Below are 12792 nucleotides of genomic sequence, written 5' to 3'. Positions count from 1 at the left end.
AGGGGCCTCTTCTTCGTGGTCCACGCTCGAGGAGGACCTTAGCGTGGGCCGCGAGGTTGATGATAAAAAAAAAAAACAATAGATTGATTTTGGAAGGTATGGGAAATGATTAAAATTTTTTTCTTCTAAAATGTGGTTCAAGAGATGCATACAAAAATTGAAAAGAAAAATACCTTTTCTTACGGAAGGGAGTCTCACGGCTAGGGTTCTTGGCTCCAGCAGATTTTTAGGTTTATAAAGGGACAAACTATGTAATTATGTTATTTTAATATGGGCATTTTTGTCAAAAATACAGCTTTCCGAAAAAGCTGAAACAGCTTCCTTCCAAAAGCTCCAAATTGGAGCTTTCTCCCAAAAGCTGTTTTCAGCTTCCCGCAAAAGCTGAAACAGCTTTTTGAAAAATTTACCAAACACAGTTTTTCATCTAAAAGTACTTTTAGAGGGCCAGAAAGTGCTTTCTAGCCCTCCAAAAGCTCCCCCAAACAGGGCCTCCGTCTCTACGTTGAGCGGGGGACACCCAGCACCCGTCACCCGTCACGTTCGTTCCACAACGGGGTACAGCAACCAAGTCGGAAGGACCGGACTTTTCGCCCCTTCATTTTGCCTCGTGGGCTTTAGTTTTACGGCAAGGCAGAGAGATTTTGACATTTTTTCAAAATAATATTTAAAAAAATATTTAGGGAAATGACATTTCCGAAAAATTTATATAACATAAGCTATACGAAAAGGCGAATCGTCGCAGGCAGATCATCCGTCAAATGGCTACCCTCCAGAGCTTGGTTGTATTTTTCTTCATTTTTTTATTCTTTTTTAATGTGTTTCCTTTTGTGGAGTTAATTCCTTATTTGTCCCCAAAAAAAATTTTACCAAAAAAAATTATTTAACAAAATAACCCTCCCTAATTCTCAACCCGCCCTTTGTCCATATAGCTACCGTGTGAAGTTTTCGTTTTAGAGGATTGTCATAGATTACTCTTCCTTTCCCAGTTAGGATATGCATTAAAATATTTTTTTATAATAAAAATTAAATTATAAATATTTTTTATAAAGATTTATGTTAAAGTTATACTAGGAGTTTCTAAATCATATGATTATTGCTGTATAAATAGTTTAGAAGTAATAAATTATATCCAATATTCGGATCATCAATATGGGATTTCCATCGTCCAATTCAAAAAAGATATATATATGTTGCACCAGGTTTAACTAAAGCTAGCCTTTTTAGTAATGAAATAGTCATTGGTGTCAAATTAGTAACTCAAACCCTTAGTTAAATGATAAATATAATTTTTGAATCAATATATACTCTTTTAATGATCCATGTCTCCACTCTTCTTATTTATGATCAGAATAGAAGCATTAGAGTAAAGTCATAATCATTGTTTAACTTTTAAAGGATCTCATAGATTATTTTGTCCTATTACAAAATGATAGATTCTAAATGTAATTTTTTAAAAAAAAGACTATGTTGAGATTGGACTGAGAAATGAAAGCTAAGACATCAAAATTCCATTGTATTTATTTTTTTATTCAATGCCAATGACTATTTTTTTCCCTTGTTTACATGGTTTGCCCCTTTGGCTCTAGGAATGAAGATATCCTTTTAGAAATAGAAGATTTGTTATCTTAATCTTTATATATTTAAGAAAAACTACTTTTTTCTATAACAATATCTTCGGAACTTAAATCATTAAATTCTTAAGTATATAATTTAAATTTTAAATTTTTAATATTTTTATGTATTTAAATTTTAAATTTTAAAATTTCAAACTATATAAAGATAGCTTAATTTTCTAAATTTCAATTCTAAAAACAACTCTAATTAGGTTGTTATATTGAGAAAAATATTTTGTAACAATTTTGTTTATCCCAAAGGGTTGATTTTACTGATACAAAATAATTGAGTAAAAAGTTGACTAATCTATTGCTTTGAGTTTGGCTGATTTATTTCAGAAGGCCTTCAGTTATTCTCAAGTAAAAATCATCCATCTGAAGCTTCACATCAAGTAGCATAACTCTAAAAAAGTTATAAAAATATTTCCTGCAAGCTCACATATAAGCACAGAAAATTTTATTTTGAGCTACCTTAAAAGTCGACTCTAAGCTTGCAATGAGTTGATCCCGAAATATTGTCACCGAGTGATATGCCTTCATAAGCCGACTCTTACAAATCGCGAGTCGACCCCAGAATGACCACAAAGAAAAGACAGAGTACTGAAAACTTTACCGTATTGGTGAGTCGACCTATGAGAATCATGAGCCAACTCTAGACAACAAAAATCAACTGAGAAATAATGAGTTGACCCTTGAACGGCCACAATAAGAAGATAGAAAATAATGAAACTTAGTCCATTGAAGAGACAACTTCTGAAAGCAATGAGTTGACCCCTATCATCTGACAAGTCGACCCCTAAACTAAAAGAGCCGACTCTATAATAGCCATAGTAAAAATATAAAGTGCAGCAAAAGCAACAACAAGTTTAAGACGACTCCTGAAGATCATGAGTCAACTTTTAAAGATCTTGAGTCTACCCCTGAAAATGTCAAGTCGATCCCTCTGCACCTAATAACAGTAACAACTAGTTTCTATAAATTACAACGACTATTTTTTTATCTCACAGTAGCTCTATTACCTATTTAACAACCTCTTTCAAAGGATATAAATGCATAGGAAAACTTAAAGAAGAAGAGATCTCAAGCAGTACAAAAAAAAAACCATCAGAGTGTTAAAAGTATGCCCTAGAAGCCAATTTGGCTGACACATTATTTTATTCTGGGACATAAATTTGTACTTGACCTAATTATGAATTTATTAAATTGGGCATTCTTTTCATCATGTTCTTATGTGTCCATGAATCGTCCAAGGAATTAATAAGATGATGACGCATATTCTCAAAAGTTGAGAATTTAAGGCATGTGTTATTGGTGATTAATTTCTGAATTGCTCCTGATCGATGGATCATCACGAGGATGGTGATTGATCCACTGAGATTAGTGTACAGATTGCTTTCTTTGATGGACGAGTCTTGAGTCCACAATGTGGGGACACTGGAGCAATTGTGCAAGTGCTTGTTAGAGAGCAAGGGTACTGAGCATGACCAAAGCAAGTAGTCACTTGGATGTCTATCCACTCGTCAGTGACTTACTTGATGCTGCAGTTGTATGACTGGTCCTTTGACCTGCGATGCCTCAGCTATTCACAGTGAGGTTGCTGTAGTTTGATGAGCACATAAACATGGGCCCTAACCATTTGGGTTCTTGTAGTGCAGATTGACTGCAGTAGGTTCATTGTAGGAGTAGGGGTGCATCTAGATGGAATCTATCGACCTTGATAGATTAAGAGAGATCCTATGTGATTTATGAGACTAAGTTCGTAAATCCTCGGCCGGGATAGTATGTATAGTGGAAAAGAAGTTTTCCACTCTCGAACTTAAGTCGAATAAATCTTGACATATGACAGACGATAGGGGTTTGACGAGTTATCCATGACCTCCGTCTTGTCGAGATCCACGATAGAGGGACTGTATCATACACTAACTACACCTAGAGGTTCATCATTCCATTCTGCTGGGTTGCCACTACATGTTGCTAGGTGTCACTGGTGGATTGTGAGACTCAAAGGCATTCACTTGGTGATCAGTGAACCCGAATGAGAAGAGTTGGAATTGTTCCAACCCATTGAAAGAAGTTTTCAATAATATTGTGATAGAGATCGCAATATATCTCACTACCAGACAGAATAGAACCTATGGAGTTACACACATTAGAGGTATTGACTGATCCGATGGTTAAATTGTGATTAGGAATCATAAATAATTTATAATTATTAATTTGATTGATAACTAGCAAGTTGAAGAAGGAATAATTGCAATTTGATTGTAATTTAATTTAATTAATTGGATTTAATTAATTGGACTTGATCATATTAGACACGAGTCCTACTTGGAGTAGGATTCTAAGAATCCTAATTAGATAGGATTTCAAATTAAATTAGAGTCTTACTAGGAGTAGGATTTCTAGAGTCCTAATTAGATTAGGACTGAAATTTAATATGTCCTAATTAGATTAGGATTTCTTAAGTCCTAATTAATTTTAATCTAATAAGTTAAATGACTTCTAATTGGATTAGGATTGAAGAGTTCAATAGAGTCATGGTTCAATAGAATCCTAATTAGATTAGGATTTGAAGGGAAAGGAAATGGGTTCACTTAATCTTATTTGGAATAGGATTAGACCCACCTTGTAATTGACCCCACCCCCCACTTAATTTGATTAAGTGGGGAGTGAGATAGGAAGGGAGAAGAGTGAGGGGCGAGCCCCTCCCTTGGCCGAAATCACAAAGAAAAGAGGAGGGGCGTACAGCCCTCCTCTTGGCTCCAAAAGGATAAGGATGGAGCTCCTAATTTTTAGGAGCTCCAATCCTAATCTTAAAAGAAAAAAGGGGCTGCCGTGAATGAGGATTTTTGGACTCTCTCCTCTCCTCCTAGGATATACGTGAAGCCCCCTCTCCCTCTTGGTTTCAGCCACATCAAAGAAAAAAAAAAAGGATAAGGATGGAGCTCCTAAAAAGTAGGAGCTCCATATGCCTTTAAAAAGAGGATAAAGGGGGCAGCCGTGAGATGATTTTTCCCTTCCCTTTTGAGCCATGAACAGCACCCTCCCTTCCCTTGAGTTTTCAGCCACCAGCAACAAAAAAAAAAAAAAAAAAAAGGGAAGGGTGTAGCCCTTCCTCCCTTGCTGTTTTTGGTTCCAATGAAAGAAAAAGGAAAAAGGCTGCAAAGGGGTTTGACCTTCTTCCTTTTGATCCATCCTTCTTCTTCCTCCTCTCAAGGCAATCAAGAGTTGATTCAAAGAAGAGAATTTCAGCCATCAAAGTTTTCTCTGCAAGGGAGCTAGCACCCCGGAGAGATTCAAAGACTTAGATCGGTCCTCTGCCTCGTGTGGATACCCGTAGAGGCCGGACGCGTGTGCGGCTTCAAGCGAACCTTCAACAAATACCACGATCATCAGATTTGCGGTGATCATCTACCTGCACAAGGTGAAGATCTGATCTTCCTAATTGTATGAAAATATTTTAATCCTAATCTATCTACGAATGACGATTTTTGAAATATGTTCATGCGATGAACGGGATACCGCGCATGCCTTCCGCTGCGATCAGAAAAATTTTTGATTTTTCTGCGGCATGGGCGGATCCCAGCAGTGGTATCAGAGCCTAGGTTTCGTAGATTAAGATTAGGATTAAAAGATTAAGACATAATAGATCTGAAAATTTAAAGATTATGCTTGCTGAATTTTTCTGCATGCAGAATTTTCAGCTTGCTGATTTTTCTGCATGCTGATTTTCTATGCTTGGATTAATGATTCTAATGCTTTGATAATATGATTACAAATATTTGGAATCATCTTGCATGATCAGCAACTCATAAGATGACATAATCAGTTAAATATTCAGATCTGTAAATTATATTTAATGCATATGATGCGTATGGTGATGATCATGGATGAACCCTTATACATGTGCTGAAATGTTCTGTAATGTTCTGCAATGTTCTGTGATGTTATGTGATGGCATGTAATTCAGATTTTTAGATGCCTGCGTGCATCTTAAATTGATGTATTAGAGACCTGCGTGTCTCATGAAAAAGGGTTGTAATTATTCTTTTATTTTTAAAGTTTATCTGGGATGTAATCTGTGATGTGTTTGTATGTCAATGGTTGATCGGTGCATGCCTCTACAAGCACGATTTGCGCGGATCGAGATCAAGGGTTGATTGGAGATGGATCAAGGAGTTGATCACAATTGGACCAAGGATGCTCAAGATCGAGTCAAGAGTTGAAGACGATCTAACCAATTGACGTGTATGTTCTTGTACTATGACCCCATCCTGGATCCATGATCATCACCAATTATTTTGTGATTATGCCTTATTGTTTATGTTTATGTTTATTCATAGCGGGTAGATAATTATTTGCATGAGATATAGATAATTAAATGAAAAATACCTAAATTAAATCTTCTCGAAAATATTAAGTCTAACAGTCTTCCATCGTAGTAGAGCTGCTAAGGTCTTTCCGACGTTGATTTGTCTCGGCTGGATACAGTGGGCAAGTTGCATCGGGGGACTGGACCTCTCTATTAGGCATGAGATGTTGTAGGGGTAAATATGGGGTTGGGCGCCAATAACTGTTAGGTGAGAACCCGATGATGACTTTACTTCTGCGGTTATACGGTGGGTCTGACTTAACTAAGGAATGGAGCCAATAACTGTTAGGTGAGGCTTTCATGACTTAGAGACCGAATAGCACTGCAATTTGCTTGAGAAGCATTGTACAAGAGTTGTACACTCATCCTTTTATGTGTCACCAATAACTATTAGGTGAGGTGGCATGTAAATTGGTAGGACCGTAGCACCCCACTTGAAACCTAGAGTCACAGGTTTCCGTTTCTCTACCCGAGGAGTGTAAGAGATTCGAGGAAATAGTGGGAGGAGTTTGTTTTAAAAGGCTCTAAAACAAATAGAGTTCAAGTACAAAATTCTTACTAGAATCTGTTGGGAACCCGCCCATGCCGCAGAAAATTTTTTTAAAAAAATTTCAGATGCAGCGGAAGAGGCATAAGTGGGATCAATCATTCATCCTATGAACGTTGTTGAATAACCGTTCGTAGATAGATTAGAATTAAAAACTTTTAAACTAATTATGAAGATCAGATCTTCATCTTGTGTGGGTAGATGATCACCGCAAACTGAAGTTCGTGGTTTAGGATGAAGATGAAGGTTCGCTTGAAGCCGTTCACGCGTCCGGCCTCTACGGGTATCCACACGAAGTAGAAAACCGATCAAAGCTCTCTTGTCTCTCCGGGGTGCTAGCTCCCTTGCAGAGACAACTCTTGATGGCTGAAATCTTTCTTTTGAATCAACCTTTGATTTCCTTAGGAAGGAGGAGGAAGAAGAAGGGATGAAGGATGAAGAACACAAGGCTCTTCGCAGCCTTTTCTTTTTCCTGCGCTAGAACCAGGGAAGAAGATGGAATAGGTGATGCACGCCTCCTCCTTTCTCTTCCTTGCTGATGGCGGCTGAAGACCAAGAGGAGGAAGGGGCCACGACACAAGAAAGAGGAGAGGAAGAATTGATTTAGGGTTTGGCCTTTTACTCCTTATAAAGGCATATGGAGCTCCTACCTTTTAGGAGCTTCATTATTTTCCTTTTAGGAACCAAGAGGAGGGGCGCATGCCCCTCTTCTTTTCTCTTTGATTTCGGCCAACCCACCCTCCTAACCCTCCATCACGCACGCCCCCACTTGATCTAATCAAGTGGGGCGTGGGACCTAAGCCTAGTTGGTTCAATCCTCTTCCAAAGAGGATTGGGTGCACTTGTTTTCCTTCAAATCCTAATCCAATTAGGATTTGATTGAACTATGACTCAATTGAACCCAAAGAGGATTGGGTGCACTTGTTTTCCTTCAAATCCTAATCCAATTAGAATTTGATTGAACTATGACTCAATTGAACCCTTCAATTCTAATCAAATTAGGAGTCATCATAATTTATTAGATTAATAATTAATTGGGACTTAAGAAATTCTAATCCAATAAGGATTTATTCAATTTTAGTCCTAATCCAATTAGGACTTTTATTTGAATCCGAAGTCCTAATCTAATTAGGACTTCTAGGAATTCTATTCTAAGTAGGAATCCATATTGAATTCAAAATCCTAATCAAATTAGGATTGTAGGAATCCTACTCCAAGTAGGACTCCCAGTCCTAGTCTAAGTAGGATTCCCAGTCCTAATCCAATTAGGATTCCAGGAATCCTACTTCAAGTAGGATTTGTGTTTTAGTCCAATTAATTAATAACCATTGTTCCTTCTTCAACTGATTATCAATCGAATTGATTACTCGTGATTCATAATAACTTTTCAACCATCGGATCAGTCAATACCTCTAGTGTGTGTGACCCCATAGGTTCTATTCTGACTGGTAGTGAGATATATTATGATCTCTATCACAATATCATTGAAAACTCCTTTCAATTGGTTGGAACGATTCCAACTCAACTCATTAGGGTTTATCGATCATCGAGATATTCCCTATGAGTCTCACCATCCACCAGTGACACCTAGTGACAAGAACCCACCAGGAGACCTGCCCTAGGAACCCTTGAATCAATTTGCTATACTTGCCCCGAGATCGCTAGAAAAACAAGTTGTAGGAGATCAGATTAGAACTCTAAGGAAACTAAGTCCTTAAAACCCTAATCCTTGAAGACGCCACAAAGGTTGATCACTCCCTTTGATAAGTCAGAATTTTGTATTCTAATCCAAGAACACAAAAGAGCATAGCAAAGCTTGCCAACACTTTAATTCATTCATAATAATCCCTTGGTTACATATGGCAGCCTTTATATAGGCTTCAAACTAAGCTATTGGAAAGGACACCATCCCCTTTCCAAGGCAATAAGTAAAAAACGTTTTCCAAGTCACAACTTCCAAGTTACAACTTCAAAATAATAAAAGACACAACTTTCAAGGTTCCTAACTACGAAGTACATGAATAACTTAGGAAAAACGAGTTGACAAGTCAAAACTTCATGTACAAGTAATTAGGAACACAACAAGACTCAAGCCCAAAAGTACCCACGAAAAATGGGCCTAAATAGCATCTCCACGTGGATCAGCCTTGTTTAATGGCTCCAAGCTTTGTTCTTCAGCATTTACTATGTAAAGATAAGTGATCAATCTTGGTGAAGCCTTAGAGTCTTCTAGAGCAGCCTCCTTCTCTTGAATTTCCATGACTAGTCCATATAAAGCTTCTTTCATTTGTTTTGCCCTTGCTCTAGTCATTGGACCTCCAATTCCTTGTAATGGATCTTTGGAATTAGCTTGAACCATTCGGCCAGCCCCTTGATCTCTATCATTCCCTCCCTCCTCGAAAGGATTCGTCCTCGAATCACCTACATCAAATAAGGATAAATCAGCAACATTAAAAGTAGCACTAATATTACTATAGTTGCTTGGCAAATCCAGCTTGTAGGCGTTGTCATTGATCCTCTCTAAGACTTGAAAAGGTCCATCTCCTCTAGGCTGTAGTTTGGATTTTCGTTGTGTTAGAAACCGTTCTTTCCTCATATGCACCCAGACCCAATCACCAGGTTCAAAAACAATCTTTACACGTCCTTTGTTGGCTTGCTTAGCATATTGCTCATTCTTCTTTTCAATGTTAGCCCGAACCTTGGCATGTAAATCCTTCACAAATTCTGCCTTTTGCTTTCCATCAAGATTAGCACGTTCTTTAGTAGGCAAAGATAGAATATCCAAGGGAGTTAAAGGATTAAAGCCATAGACAACTTCAAAAGGTGAAAATGAAGTAGAAGAATGAACAGTTCTGTTGTATGCAAACTCAATGTGCGGTAAACATTTTTCCCATTGCCTTAAGTTCTTTTGAATGATGGTACGTAACAAAGTAGTGAGTGTCCTATTAACTACTTCAGTTTGTCCATCCGTTTGAGGATGTGCAATAGTAGAAAATAAGAGTTTAGTTCCTAATTTATTCCACAAGGTGCGCCAAAAATGACTTAGGAACTTCACATCTCTATCACTAACAATTGTCTTAGGCAAACCATGCAAACGAACTATGTCTTTAAAGAACAAGTCAACAATATGTATTGCATCATTGGTTTTAGAACATGCAATGAAATGAGCCATTTTGCTAAATCTATCAACAACAACAAATATGCTGTCCTTTCCACTTTGAGACCTTGGTAATCCTAAAACAAAATCCATAGAAATATCAATCCAAGGTTGGTTAGGCACGGGTAAAGGTGTATACAAGCCATGTGGTAAAACTTTAGATTTCGCTTGTCTACATGTAATGCATTTATCATAAACAGCTTGCACATCATGCTTCATGTTAGGCCAATAAAAATGTTCATGCAAGATATCTAAAGTCTTTTGCACACCAAAATGTCCCATCAGACCACCCCCATGAGTTTCTCTGACAAGCAATTCACGGATAGAACAAATAGGCACACACAACTGATTTTTCTTAAATAGAAATCCGTCATGCCTATAATACTCACCAGATGCACTCTTTTTGCATGTATTCCATGTTTGGCAGAAATCAGAATCATTGGCATACAAGTCCTTAATCAATTCAAAACCAAGTAACTTAGTTTGCAAGGTAGTAAGTAAAGCATACCTTCGAGACAACGCGTCAGCAACGATATTTTCTTTTCCATGTTTGTACTTGATGAAATAAGGAAATGTTTCTATGAACTCCAGCCACTTAGCATGCCTCTTATTAAGCTTACCGTGGGATTTCAAGAACTTCAAGCTCTCATGATCAGAATGAATGATGAATTCCCTCGGCCACAAGTAATGCTGCCATGTTTGAAGAGTTCTCACTAATGCATAAAGTTCTTTGTCATATGTTGGATAATTCAAGGCTGCCCCACTTAGCTTTTCACTAAAATAAGCAATTGGTTTGGAATCTTGCATCAAAACAGCTCCTATTCCAATTCCGGATGCATCACATTCAACTTCAAAAGCTTTATCAAAGTTAGGCAAACTTAACAAAGGTGCATTAGTTAGCTTATCTTTCAAATCAGTGAAAGCTTGTTCATGCTGATCATTCCACTTAAAAACAACATTCTTTTTAACAAGTTCATTTAAAGGTGCAGCAATAGAACTGAAATTTTTAACAAACCTTCGATAAAAACTTGCTAAACCATGAAAACTTCTTACCTCGTTCGCATTCTTAGGTGTAGGCCAGTCCCTGATTGCCTTCACCTTCTCCTCATCCATGCTAATACCTTGAGAACTAACAACAAAACCAAGAAATACAACAGATTCCATGCAAAATGTACACTTCTTAAGATTAGCATATAATTGGTGTTCTCTCAATTTGCTAAAAACAGCATGCAAATGTTGTTCATGTTCATCCAAGTTCTTACTATAGACTAAAATATCATCAAAGTAAACTACCACAAATTGACCTATGAAAGCACGCAAAACATGATTCATCAATCTCATGAAAGTACTAGGTGCATTAGTTAAACCAAAAGGCATCACTAACCACTCATACAATCCATATTTAGTTTTGAATGATGTCTTCCATTCATCTCCCTCTTTCATACGAATTTGATAGTAGCCATTTCTCAAATCAATTTTAGAAAACAAACAAGAGCCATGTAATTCATCAAGCATATCATCTAATCTTGGGATAGGATGTCTATACTTAACTGTTATTTTGTTGATGGCTCGGCAATCCACACACATGCGCCATGTTCCATCTTTCTTTGGGACTAGGATGACAGGAACCGAACATGGGCTAAGACTTTCTCTGACAATTCCCTTTTTCACCAGCTCATCCACTTGCCTTTGGATTTCCTTTGTTTCTTCGGGATTAGCTCTATATGCAGGTCTGTTTGGAATGGTAGAACCGGGCATGAAGTCTATTTGATGCTCAATGCCTCTTAAGGGTGGTAGTCCATTAGGAATCTCTTTTGGAAATATGTCCTCAAATTCCTGCAATAAAGTCACAACAACACTAGGCAAGGAGGGGTTAAGATCGTTAGTAGAAAGATAAACATCCTTGTACATAAGTACAAGTAGTTGCTGTCTTGAGAACATAACACTCTTAACCTCATTTTTTTCAGCAAACACACTCATTTTTTTACTTTTCTCTTTTTTTTGAATACTTTTCTCTCTGCTCTCAATCTCACTCCTTTCATTTGCATTTTTCCTCTCGGACTCACCTTCTCTCTTTTTACACTCTCTCGCTATCCGAATCTGATCTTCATAAGCTTGCAAAGGTTTGAGAGGGGTTAGGACTACAGTGCGGTTGTTCATCATAAAAGAATAATGGTTTTTGTATCCATTGTGTGTAACCTTCCTATCAAACTGCCATGGTCGTCCAAGCAAAATATGACTAGCATGCATTGGTGCCACATCACAAAGAATCTCATCTGTGTATTTGCCAATTGAAAATGAAACGAGCACTTGCTTGTTTACCCTCACTTCTCCACATTCATTTAACCATTGCAACTTGTATGGATTAGGATGCTTCATGGTGGGTAACTCCAGCTTATCTACTAACAAAGTACTAGCAACATTAGTGCAGCTTCCGCTATCAATAATCATGGTACATACCTTTCCCTTCACATGACATCTAGTATGGAAAATATGTTCACGTTGCTCCTTATCACCATCATCCTTAGGCTGGATGCTTAGTGCTCTTCTTGTCACCAACATATCTCCATGTACAGGTTCTTCAATGTCAATATCACTGCAATTTTCTAAGGGTGGCATCTCATCCTCACTTGAACTAGCACTTTCAATGTCACCATTCTCCAACATAATCATAATCCTCTTGTTTGGGCATTGGGAAGCAATATGCCCAAATCCTTGGCACCTAAAACACTTAACATTACGTGATTTAGAAGAAGTGTTAGTTTCGGTTTTACCTTTTGAAATAGCAACCGAATCTTTTGGCTTTGCATCTTCTTTTGTTTTTGAGGCAGATTTGTTATCCTTCCAATTAGACTTCCATGTGGAACTAGAAGCCAAACCCGATTTGGATCCTTTGGACTTGATTTGCTTTTCTATTTTGATGGCCTTGTGCAACAGCTCCTCCATCTCCACATAGTGTTGCAATTCAACCACATCAGCAACCTCTTTGTTTAAGCCTCCAATAAATCTTGCCATGGTAGCCTCTCGATCTTCCTCTATATTAGCTTTAATCATTGCCATCTCCATTTCTTTATAATAGTCTTCCACACTCATGGAGCCTTGA

This window comes from Phoenix dactylifera, chromosome 9 (genome assembly GCF_009389715.1).
Source record: "Phoenix dactylifera cultivar Barhee BC4 chromosome 9, palm_55x_up_171113_PBpolish2nd_filt_p, whole genome shotgun sequence".
Lineage (NCBI taxonomy): Eukaryota > Viridiplantae > Streptophyta > Magnoliopsida > Arecales > Arecaceae > Phoenix > Phoenix dactylifera.
The sequence above is the reverse complement of the archived record's forward strand: the minus strand, read 5'-3'. Positions refer to the sequence as shown.